Consider the following 12,796-nt stretch of genomic DNA (forward strand, 5'->3'; position numbering starts at 1 on the left):
AAAAATACGAAAGCTGCAGTCATACCTGACAGCGTCAGAATTAAAATAAAATGCAACAGAGGTGCAAGCCACTAGGGGCTGCCATGTGTCCTCTGCTACAGTCTAAACAAAACTGAAACATCATGTGACTTGTGCGCCACGCCAACTTCAAGACAATGCCGCCATCTGGTGGCTAATTTGTAAAACAAGCTATTTTGTAAACATGTCTCGTAACTGCAGAGAGGGAAATAAACAAACAACTGAACGGTGTTCAAAATGGCTCTGAGCACTATGGGACTTAACTTCTGAGGTCATCAGTACCCTAGAACTTAGAACTACTTAAACCTAACTAACCTAAGGACATCACACACATCCATGCCCGATGCAGGATTCGAACCTGCGACCGTAGCGGTCACGTGGTTCCAGACTGTAGCGCCTAGAACCGCACAGCCACCGCGGCCGGCACCTGAACGGTGTACATGAAGTAATTACAATAGCGGGATACTGCACGATGTAAAATACAACTAATGAATGACTGGTTGTAGTACAAAAATTCCAGAATAAATGCATAAAGTAGACATATACGAGATAATCCATTAAATGACATTACTGCTTGCTATAATACACTCCTGGAAATGGAAAAAAGAACACATTGACACCGGTGTGTCAGACCCACCATACTTGCTCCGGACACTGCGAGAGGGCTGTACAAGCAATGATCACACGCACGGCACAGCGGACACACCAGGAACCGCGGTGTTGGCCGTCGAATGGCGCTAGCTGCGCAGCATTTGTGCACCGCCGCCGTCAGTGTCAGCCAGTTTGCCGTGGCATACGGAGCTCCATCGCAGTCTTTAACACTGGTAGCATGCCGCGACAGCGTGGACGTGAACCGTATGTGCAGTTGACGGACTTTGAGCGAGGGCGTATAGTGGGCATGCAGGAGGCCGGGTGGACGTACCGCCGAATTGCTCAACACGTGGGGCGTGAGGTCTCCACAGTACATCGATGTTGTCGCCAGTGGTCGGCGGAAGGTGCACGTGCCCGTCGACCTGGGACCGGACCGCAGCGACGCACGGATGCACGCTAAGACCGTAGGATCCTACGCAGTGCCGTAGGGGACCGCACCGCCACTTCCCAGCAAATTAGGGACACTGTTGCTCCTGGGGTATCGGCGAGGACCATTCGCAACCGTCTCCATGAAGCTGGGCTACGGTCCCGCACACCGTTAGGCCGTCTTCCGCTCACGCCCCAACATCGTGCAGCCCGCCTCCAGTGGTGTCGCGACAGGCGTGAATGGAGGGACGAATGGAGACGTGTCGTCTTCAGCGATGAGAGTCGCTTCTGCCTTGGTGCCAATAATGGTCGTATGCGTGTTTGGCGCCGTGCAGGTGAGCGCCACAATCAGGACTGCATACGACCGAGGCACACAGGGCCAACACCCGGCATCATGGTGTGGGGAACGATCTCCTACACTGGCCGTACACCACTGGTGATCGTCGATGGGACACTGAATAGTGCACGGTACATCCAAACCGTCATCGAACCCATCGTTCTACCATTCCTAGACCGGCAAGGGAACTTGCTGTTCCAACAGGACAATGCTGGTCCGCATGTATCCCGTGCCACCCAACGTGCTCTAGAAGGTGTAAGTCAACTACCCTGGCCAGCAAGATCTCCGGATCTGTCCCCCATTGAGCATGTTTGGGACTGGATGAAGCGTCGTCTCACGCGGTCTGCACGTCCAGCACGAACGCTGGTCCAACTGAGGCGCCAGGTGGAAATGGCATGGCAAGCCGTTCCACAGGACTACATCCAGCATCTCTACGATCGTCTCCATGGGAGAATAGCAGCCTGCATTGCTGCGAAAGGTGGATATACACTGTACTAGTGCCGACATTGTGCATGCTCTGTTGCCTGTGTCTATGTGCCTGTGGTTCTGTCAGTGTGATCATGTGATGTATCTGACCCCAGGAATGTGTCAATAAAGTTTCCCCTTCCTGGGACAATGAATTCACGGTGTTCTTATTTCAATTTCCAGGAGTGTAGATACGTTACAAAAACCAAAAAGGTTTTTTTAATTTACGTATATGAGCCGTAAAAAGTAGAAAGAAAAGGTATCTCTGAATTTGCAAAGTGTTAGATCTCGTCAAGCAGCGGCTTTATATCACTGAAATAACTTCTTCCGCACAACTGCACCTGCTCGTTGAGGAAAAGTCCGTCATTCGAAAGTGAATGCTTGAAAATTTCCAGCTCCTCCAAAATGTCAAGTTTACACCCCTTTTTTTTTTCAATATGCAAAATTTCCAACTTCTCAACCCCTTTAGGAGAGTGCCCTGTGATTAACAGGTGATCTGCAAAAGAAGAATTAGGGGCACACGAACCGTTTTCCCTCAGAAAATGTTCTTTACAGCGAATTGAAAAGGCACGTCCTGTTTGACCAATATAATAGCCACCGCAAGTGTCACATGACATCTTGTAGACACCAGAATTCTGCAGAGGGCTAGTAGTTGACTTTAAATTATGGATGACATTTTTTCTCAAGTTGTTGTTTGTAGAAAAGGCAATATTACATTTGTATTTAATCCGAAGCAACCTTTGAATCTGGTATGACACTGAACCTAAAAATGGAATTGAGAAGAATTTTTTCTCCGACTCTCTTGGGACGTTGATGAAAGAACCAAGTGTAATACCCGTCTTGTCAATCTTCTTACTGAGGATATCATCCACCAACCGAGCTTCGTAACCATTATTGGCCGCCATAGTTTGAATGAGATTAATGTCATTCTTAAAGTTTTCTTTCGAGAGGGGAATGGAAAGTGCTCTGTGAATAGCCGAGAAAAAGAAAGCATTTCTGTGAGTGGGTGGATGCGTAGAAGAAGCTGGATAGATTTGATCAGTTTGAGTCTCTTTACGGATGGTTATTAGTATGCTCAATATGTGAAGCTCTTTCTTTTGTATAAATCATCCAATTTTTTTCTGAAATTGTAATCATTTGTTTGTTCGCAAATGTACATCACATCTACAGATTTAAGTCCCATTCGGATAATTCCTTTGTGGCGCATTGTCTCCTTTTTTTGTCTTAGAGAGCACATTGGAGTAACTACCTTAAGTGATCTAAAATGGAACGGCGATGGAATGACGATACAAAACAATAGTTGGTAATGCTTGACAGAGTCGTAGAGAGAAAGTTAGGTAAAGGTAAGTCATTCACGAAAGAAGTGGCTTCCAAAATTCTTGTTCTACCGTTTTGTAGACTGAGTGATGTGTACGCCACTTCTTTCGTGGATGAATTATCTTTCCTTAGAAATTTTCAAATGAATCTGACAAGGGGACCCTCCATATTGTAAACCACGGATTTTGATACACTTCAAATACGTTGTAGAGGCACTTGCCATGAGTACCTGGGTATCCGGTTTTTTAGCGACGGGCCTTGGTTTTTGAGAAAATCAATTTTGAAGTTCATTATGTAAATTCCGAGCAAGTCAGCGTAGCGCAGCGTTAAAGGTTCACGACTACCGCTCTGGAGGTACCGTGTTCGAGTCCTGCTCCCCTATGTTTTTTATGTATGCAAGAACCGTCCGGAAAAGTTGGTCCTAACGTTCAAAAACGAGTAGAGTAATTAACTGGGAAATACAGAAATGTAGTCACGTCCTGCACGAAATCCGGGAAGTTCACGAAACGTGTACGAAGAATTTTTGCGTTCTGTAATTCTTCCGTACGTGGGACAGAAATTATTTTTTGTACATTATCGATTTGTGGGGATGACAAACCGATTCAACTTCATACAATCATCTATTCACTCGTGAAAGGAAAGCGAGAACCTGCACCCTACAAGTGGTTCCACCAAAGTGCACTCCTTATTGCCAGCCTTGCGATGTTTATTTTTACCGACAGTGAAAATCTTCAGGAAAATTATTCAGAATGCTTCCGACATGATGAAAGACAGTAGAGAGATAGCTTCTAGGGAAGATTCGATAAAATTACATTCGCAAATCCTACATCAATTCAGCGCATTTAATTTGCAAAGCATGATTAGATGTGCATGGTTCGCATCGAAATTAGCGGATGAAAGAGAAATCTTTTTCCCAGTATCGCTCATGAAGAAACCGTGCGCCTGCAAGACGGTTGCTTTCATAAAATGCGCGTGGTGCTGCGAAAATTTGTGCTTCGGTTGTTTCTATGATAAGTATATTGTTCTGGCACATCAAGCAATGTGGACGAAGAAAAATAAGACTTTGTAATATTGTATGACAGAAAAAATTAATAACTGTATATGTATTTATACTTTCGCACACCTTACACTGTTTGTTGATATTATTTGAAATAAAATTGAAAAATTCGGTCGATTTTGAAAAAGAAAATTACACGAGAAGGATTCGAACACGGTACCTCCGGCGTGTACTTTTGCCGCTGCGCTAACGTGACTTGCTCGGAATTTATATAATGGTAGGGTTATACAAAGCGCGCAATGAACTTCAAAATCGTTTTTTCTCAAAAACCGAAGCCCGTCGCTAAAAAACCGGATAGCCAGGTACTCATAGCAAGTGCCTCTACAACGTACACTACTGGCCATTAAAATTGCTACACCAAGAAGAAATTCAGATGATAAACGGATATTCACTGGACAAATATATTATACTGGACCTGACATGTGATTAGACTTCCACGCAATTTGGGTGTATAGATCCTGAAAAATCAGTACCCAGAACAACCATCTCTGGCCGTAATAACGGCCTTGATACGCCTGGACATTGAGTCAAACAGAGATTGGATGGCGTGTACAGGTACAGCTGCCTATGCAGCTTCAACACGATACCACAGTTCGTCAAGAGTAGCGACTGGCGTATTATGACGAGTCAGGTGCTCAGCCGCCATTGACCAGACGTTTTCAATTGGTGAGAGATTTGGAGAACGTGCTGGCCAGGGCAGCAGTCGAACATTTTCTGTATCCAGAAACGCCCGTACAGGACCTGCAACATGCGGTCGTGCATTATCCTGCTGAAATGTAGGGTTTCGCAGGGATCGAATGAAGGATAGAGCCACGGGTCGTAACACATCTGAAATGTAACGTCCGCTGCTCAAAGTGCCGTCTATGCGAACAAGAGGTGACCGAGACGTGTAACCAATGGCACCCCATACCATCACGCCGGGTGACTATCCCGTGATAGGGGGGAGAGTTTCACTGACATGATACAGGATTTGAGATGGATAGCACTAAAGCAAAGGCGTTTGTCGTTGGGGCGGAATCTTCTCACGAAATTTCAATTACCAACTTTCTCCTCCAAATGCGAAAATACTTGTTGGCGCAGACCTACATAGAGGGATACGATCATCATAACAGAATAAGGGAAATCGGAGCTCGCACGGAAAGGTATAAGCAGCAGCACTCCGTCTTCAGGCCACAAGTGGCCCATCGGGACCATCCGACCGCCGTATCATCCTAAGCTGAGGATGCGGATACAAGGGGCGTGTAGTCAGCAAACCGCTTTCCCGGTCGTTATGATGGATTTCTTTGACCGGAGCCGCTACTATTCGGTCGAGTAACCCCTCAATTGGCATCACGAAGCTGAGTGAACCCCGAAAAATGGCAACAGCGCATGGCGGCTGGATGGTCACACATCCAAGTGGCGGTCACGCCCGACAGCGCTTAACTTCGGTGATCTGACGGGAACCGGTGTAGCCACTGCGGCAAGGCCGTTGCAAAAATGGCTCAAATGGCTCTGAGCACTATGGGACTTAGCATCTGAGATCATCAGTCCCCTAGAACTTAGTACTTAAACCTAAGGACATCACACACATCCACGCCCGAGGCAGGATTCGAACCTGCGACCGTAGCGGTTGCGCGGTTCCAGACTGAAGCGCCTAGAACTGCTCGCCCACACCGACCAGCAAGGCCGTTGTCTACGGAAAGATATAGGTATTCGTTTTTACCGCGTGCTGTTCGACGTTCGAATAATTGAGTATTATTGTGAAGGTGGTACGTTGAACCCTCTGCCAGGCACTTAAGCGTGATTTGCAGAGGACCCATGCAGATGTAGATGTAGAAGTCCGATAACGTTCAGGCCGATCCGTGTGTCAAAACTCATAACAGACCACGCGACCTAAACAACGTACCTATCGAGTTGAAGCAGTTCTCACACGGGACGAGGGAGCTAGCGTTGACATGGAGCTGTACAAGTTTTGTGACGTCACTTCCTGTTGTCCTTGCCACGCATGAGACACCGAATAAGTTCTGCGATATTTCGGCAATGTGCTACGTAAATCTGAATCAATAAGAGGCAAGAACACCCTGTACCTCACAGTCAGGCCATATGGTATTTGTCGTTGTCAGCTGAGGCCACATATGGTAGATTTTATACTATAGTGTACACCATGTTAAAAAGTGCTGTTTGTAGGCGCCAGTACACAGAATCTCGCGAAAGCGCTTCGTTGTTGGTGCGATAAGTTGTAAGGAGATGGCAGGATACAAACATATTGGAGCTTAAGGAATGTTCGTATTTAGTTATTTTCGTGTCATAACCGGCATCTTATGAAAGTGCGCCATTTTAAATCAATGGCAATTCGAAAGTTCGTCAAAAGTGCGTCGTTCTCGGTAAGATTTGGTATAATTAAATGTCACTCAGTAACGTATCGGCGATTAAAGCTTTCCGAAGATCGTAACATAAAATAAAAGCTCAGTTTTCGCAGAAGTTCAGTGTACTGCTATCGGTATGTTGTTGTTGTTGTTGTCTTCAGTCCTGAGACTGGTTTGATGCAGCTCTCCATGCTACTCTATCCTGTGCAAGCTTCTTCATCTCCCAGTACCTACTGCAGCCTACATCCTTCTGAATCTGCTTAGTGTATTCATCTCTTTGTCTCCCTCTATGATTTTTACCCTCCACGCTGCCCTCCAGTACTAAATTGGTGATCCCTTGATGCCTCAGAACATGTCCTACCAACCGATCCCTTCTTCTAGTCAAGTTGTGCCACAAACTTCTCTTCTCCCCAATCCTATTCAATACCTCCTCATTAGCATTCTTCTGTAGCACCACATTTCGAAAGCTTCTATTCTCTTCTTGTCTAAACTATTAACGTCCGTGTTTCACTTCCATACATGGCTACACTCCATACAAATACTTTCAGAAACGACTTCCTGACACTTAAATCTATACTCGATGTTAACAAATTTCTCTTCTTCAGAAACGCTTTCCTTGCCATTGCCACTCTACATTTGATATCCTCTCTACTTCGACCATCATCAGTTATTTTGCTCCCCAAACAGCAAAACTGATTTACTACTTTAAGTGTCTCATTTCCTAATCCAATTCCCTCAGCATCACCCGACTTAATTTGACTACATTCCATTATCCTCGTTTTGCTTTTGTTGATGTTCATCTTATACCCTCCTTTCAAGACACTTTCCATTCCGTTCAACTGCTCTTCCAAGTCCTTTGCTGTCTCTCACAGAATTACAATGTCATCGGCGAACCTCAAAGTTTTTATTAGAGATGCTAAATTATGTTGCAATGTGCAGCAGGTCCGTATCTTACCTTTCCATTTTTCTTTCTACTTCACGTTTTTTAAAAGGTTGTGGGAGTAATTTATTAAAAAATTGAAATATTTTCCGTAATATTCGGTGTTGTGTAATGATCCATATATATTGTAGAAATGTGTCTATGTGTGTTCTGTGCATGTGTTCCACGTCCCGTCCTAAACCACTGGACCTTTTTCAACCAAACAAAGGGGCGGCCGTGGGGGTAAAAAGGTTAATTTAGCCCCCCTTGCGTCATTTCCCAGACTTCAGTTAACCCATTGTTTGAGAATGAGAGCACTTAGCGACTTCCAACAAAGTTTACGCATAATTCCAAACCATTACGTTTTCTCGCTGGCAACCCCTATAAAATAATGAAAGATGGTAACGCCTACTACTTTTGCTCTGCTCATGTAGGGAAAGTACTACATGAGGCATGGCGCTATAATTTATTAGCTCATTAAGTGTATTCGCGACTCTTTTTACATACGGTGTGCACATGTGCCACTGAATGTAGATGCAAAATATATCATTTTACGTCACATAGTACAACAGATATGACGTCATACACAATGAGATGTTTGGAACATGAAGGCTTTCACGACCGGATGACATAGCTGTTGATATACTTTCCGGGATGTGAGATCGTGGTCCAAGAACTTTTCTGCTCCTTACGTTTCGTCCAGGCTGCGCTGGACTTCCTCAGAGGCGCTGCTCCGCTGAGTCTTGCCGACTGACTGGTCGGGTGTCTGAGGGCGACTTATACACTCCTGGAAATGGAAAAAAGAACACATTGACACCGGTGTGTCAGACCCACCATACTTGCTCCGGACACTGCGAGAGGGCTGTACAAGCAATGATCACACGCACGGCACAGCGGACACACCAGGAACCGCGGTGTTGGCCGTCGAATGGCGCTAGCTGCGCAGCATTTGTGCACCGCCGCCGTCAGTGTCAGCCAGTTTGCCGTGGCATACGGAGCTCCATCGCAGTCTTTAACACTGGTAGCATGCCGCGACAGCGTGGACGTGAACCGTATGTGCAGTTGACGGACTTTGAGCGAGGGCGTATAGTGGGCATGCGGGAGGCCGGGTGGACGTACCGCCGAATTGCTCAACACGTGGGGCGTGAGGTCTCCACAGTACATCGATGTTGTCGCCAGTGGTCGGCGGAAGGTGCACGTGCCCGTCGACCTGGGACCGGACCGCAGCGACGCACGGATGCACGCCAAGACCGTAGGATCCTACGCAGTGCCGTAGGGGACCGCACCGCCACTTCCCAGCAAATTAGGGACACTGTTGCTCCTGGGGTATCGGCGAGGACCATTCGCAACCGTCTCCATGAAGCTGGGCTACGGTCCCGCACACCGTTAGGCCGTCTTCCGCTCACGCCCCAACATCGTGCAGCCCGCCTCCAGTGGTGTCGCGACAGGCGTGAATGGAGGGACGAATGGAGACGTGTCGTCTTCAGCGATGAGAGTCGCTTCTGCCTTGGTGCCAATGATGGTCGTATGCGTGTTTGGCGCCGTGCAGGTGAGCGCCACAATCAGGACTGCATACGACCGAGGCACACAGGGCCAACACCCGGCATCATGGTGTGGGGAGCGATCTCCTACACTGGCCGTACACCACTGGTGATCGTCGAGGGGACACTGAATAGTGCACGGTACATCCAAACCGTCATCGAACCCATCATTCTACCATTCCTAGACCGGCAAGGGAACTTGCTGTTCCAACAGGACAATGCACGTCCGCATGTATCCCGTGCCACCCAACGTGCTCTAGAAGGTGTAAGTCAACTACCCTGGCCAGCAAGATCTCCGGATCTGTCCCCCATTGAGCATGTTTGGGACTGGATGAAGCGTCGTCTCACGCGGTCTGCACGTCCAGCACGAACGCTGGTCCAACTGAGGCGCCAGGTGGAAATGGCATGGCAAGCCGTTCCACAGGACTACATCCAGCATCTCTACGATCGTCTCCATGAGAGAATAGCAGCCTGCATTGCTGCGAAAGGTGGATATACACTGTACTAGTGCCGACATTGTGCATGCTCTGTTGCCTGTGTCTATGTGCCTGTGGTTCTGTCAGTGTGATCATGTGATGTATCTGACCCCAGGAATGTGTCAATAAAGTTTCCCCTTCCCGGGACAATGAATTCACGGTGTTCTTATTTCAATTTCCAGGAGTGTATATTGTGAGAAAGGGGGGCGTGGTTCAGGTGACACGTGATGAGCAGTGATAATCCATAGCAAAGATAAGGTTGACTATCGATTACCACCTTGTCAAAGATAAAAATTGTTAGCAATTTTGTAGATCCACTGTCCATATATCGCTAAGTTTCAACCAGGCAACCACCAAGTGAAGTTTTCGGATACCGAAGTTTTATCTATAACGTTAAATTACTATCCACGGCTATATAGAGAAGCTATTGAAATTTATAAACATCTCGATAGTTTTAATAGGAAAGAGGAGGCTATGAAACTTAGCGATATATGGACAGTGGCTCTACAAAATTGCTAACAATTTTTATCTTTGACAAGGTGGTAATCGATAGTCAACCTTATCTTTGCTATGGATTATCACTGCTAATCACGTGTCACCTGAACCACGCCCCCCTTTCTTACAATATATAAGTCGCTCTCAGACACCCGACCAGTCAGTCGGCAAGACTCAGCGGAGCAGCGCCTCTGAGGAAGTCCAGCGCAGCCTGGACGAAACGTAAGGAGCAGAAAAGTTCTTGGATCACGACCTCACATCCCGGAAAGTATATCAACAGCTATATTTGGAACACTCAGCATCATGTATGACATTAAAATTTATTGCGTCTTTGCTACTAACTATTCACAATAAATTCCTCTGACAGTATCCACACGATATGTTTTACAGTCGTATACACGTGTGCCACTGAATGTAAGTGCAAAATTATATCACTGTACGAAAGTCCAGGAGTTATGACGTCATAAACAGTGCGATGCGTAAAAACGTCCACATCGTGCATGACCATTAAATTTATTATTTTGTTGCTACTAGCTCCATTTGCAACATGTTTTGCAGGCAGTGTCACTGAATACATCCACAAATTGTAGCATTGTATGATATATCACTGTATGGCTCGTAGTCCATGAGATATGACGTCATGAACATTAGGCACGATGTTGATGCTATGTGGTACAGGCGTGGACGTACAGCTATAAACAAATACGTCAGCAATGGCAGGTTTCTCCGATAACGTAACTACAAACGCGATATATCAATTTGTCCGATTTTGTGAAGTTTTAAGTGCTGACGTCCTTACTGACCCTACAAGGAACTTCCTTTTTTGTCCTTATAGCACGTTCATGAATATTGAAGATTTTATTTATTTACATTACAGACAGTGTAAAACGACTAACATGTCGACAAGGGAGAAAACGTGCGTTTTAATAGAGCTGTTGTACTTATTTATGATCGTCGTGTTTCGTAAACAAACTGTATGATTTGCGAGCCAGACACAGCTGAAAACTGTTGCTGGGGAGTATTGTAGTCGCAAATCACGGGACTGGTTCGTGAACACAAGGGGAAAAGTCTTCAAAAAATTGGTCAGTTTTTTAAATAGTCCATCTCAAAGAATAAGAATTGTAAGCCCATGTAATGACTATCATCTTTTAACAGATCTTTTGGGAACATGGCCTCACACATTTTTCTCAGTTGCATCTTGTGTTGGAAGTGAAATAAAACGTGTCAATTATTTATGTACATCAGGTACACATATCTCGAAGGCCGGCCTTTGTGACCGAGCGGTTCAAGGCGCTTCAGTCCGGAACCGCGCTGCTGCTATGCTCGCAGGTTCGAATCCTGCCTCGGGCATGGATGTGTGTGATGCCCTTAGGTTAGTCAGGTTTAAGTAGATCTAAGTCTAGGTGACTGATGACCTCAGATGTTAAGTCCCATAGTGCTTAGAGCCATTTGAACCATATCTCGAAAGCAAAGTAGAAACTGGATTTATTTCTGGAAGTTCTTTACACATCTTGAAAGTAGACTTTTAAAGGATGTTACTGTCATAATTATGATTCCAAACAGTTTTTAATAATGATCATCAAAAATTTCAGGAATTAATTTATAGTTTTTCTTTAAAAAAGTGTTTAAGTTTCAAATTTAAGTGATAAGAAAATTTTATTTCTTAGTTAATTATGTTTTAAGACAGTATATAAAATTTAATCACTCCTCTACTATTTTTAACCAATATGTATCAGAACATAAAAGGTGAACTTTTGGGAAATTTAAGCAAAGTTAAAACACGTTTCTCTGTCTAACCTGAGTAACACTGATGCATCCCATATCCACATTCATTTTGTTCCTGGTGTGGTTCTTCCTTCCTTTTCTTTTTCAGACTTCTTGTTCTTACTTCTTTGATGGGTTGCAACACTGATTTCTCTACTTCGAAGTGTCTCCTGTGATCAACAGCAATTAAAATTCTTGGCATATTTAGTCCACCAGGCACTCCCATCAGTTCCATAACCTTAAACCTTGACACGGCATCATGTTTGAAACATAGCAGAACACCCATCACACCTATTTTCAAAGTATTTGGTTCAACCAGAACAGTTTTTGGTATCTGTTCCCACGCAGAGTTGTTAAAACTTTCATTTGGGTTTTGATTCTTGCCCTACAAACACTTCCCTAATAACAGTCTGTCACTGAGATCCCTATATATAGGTTTTACAACTTCCATTATAGAAATGGGAAGAATCCTTCTGCTTGAAGCTTTCACCTTGAATAATAGAGCGCAGGAAGCTACACATTGATTTACTGCCAGGTGGGCAGAGTGCATGACACAGGTTGTCATCTGTGGATATTTTATGAAAGAAGGTTGTCCATACTGACTTTCCTACGGATGTAACTTGATAAATTTTAAGAGATTTCCTCTACTAGAATGCTACTAAAATACAAATAAAAATTCCCTAGAGTATCTGGTAGAGGTCCATTTAAAACTACTGCAATTATTTCCACAAATGTTAAGTTTGTATATACAAAACCGAACCAACATGGTGCTTTGACAGATTAGCCAACATTCGAGACTAAAAATTCATTAAAAACAAACAAGGGAAAACAAAATTCTGTTGTTAACAGAACTGTCTGTGAAATGGAGATGTCGCCACGTGTGTAGCTACATTTAAGGTCCTCTAATTTTTAGGATTTCTTCGTTACAATTTCCTGAAAGTAAACGTTTTGTTGTTCAGAAAACTACAGGGAATTTTTTGAGACAAATATTTAATCACACACTACCTCCTCAACCAGCATGTCCCAAGTGATGTTGGCACTGCCT

Source organism: Schistocerca nitens, chromosome 10 (genome assembly GCF_023898315.1).
Source record: "Schistocerca nitens isolate TAMUIC-IGC-003100 chromosome 10, iqSchNite1.1, whole genome shotgun sequence".
Taxonomy (NCBI): domain Eukaryota; kingdom Metazoa; phylum Arthropoda; class Insecta; order Orthoptera; family Acrididae; genus Schistocerca; species Schistocerca nitens.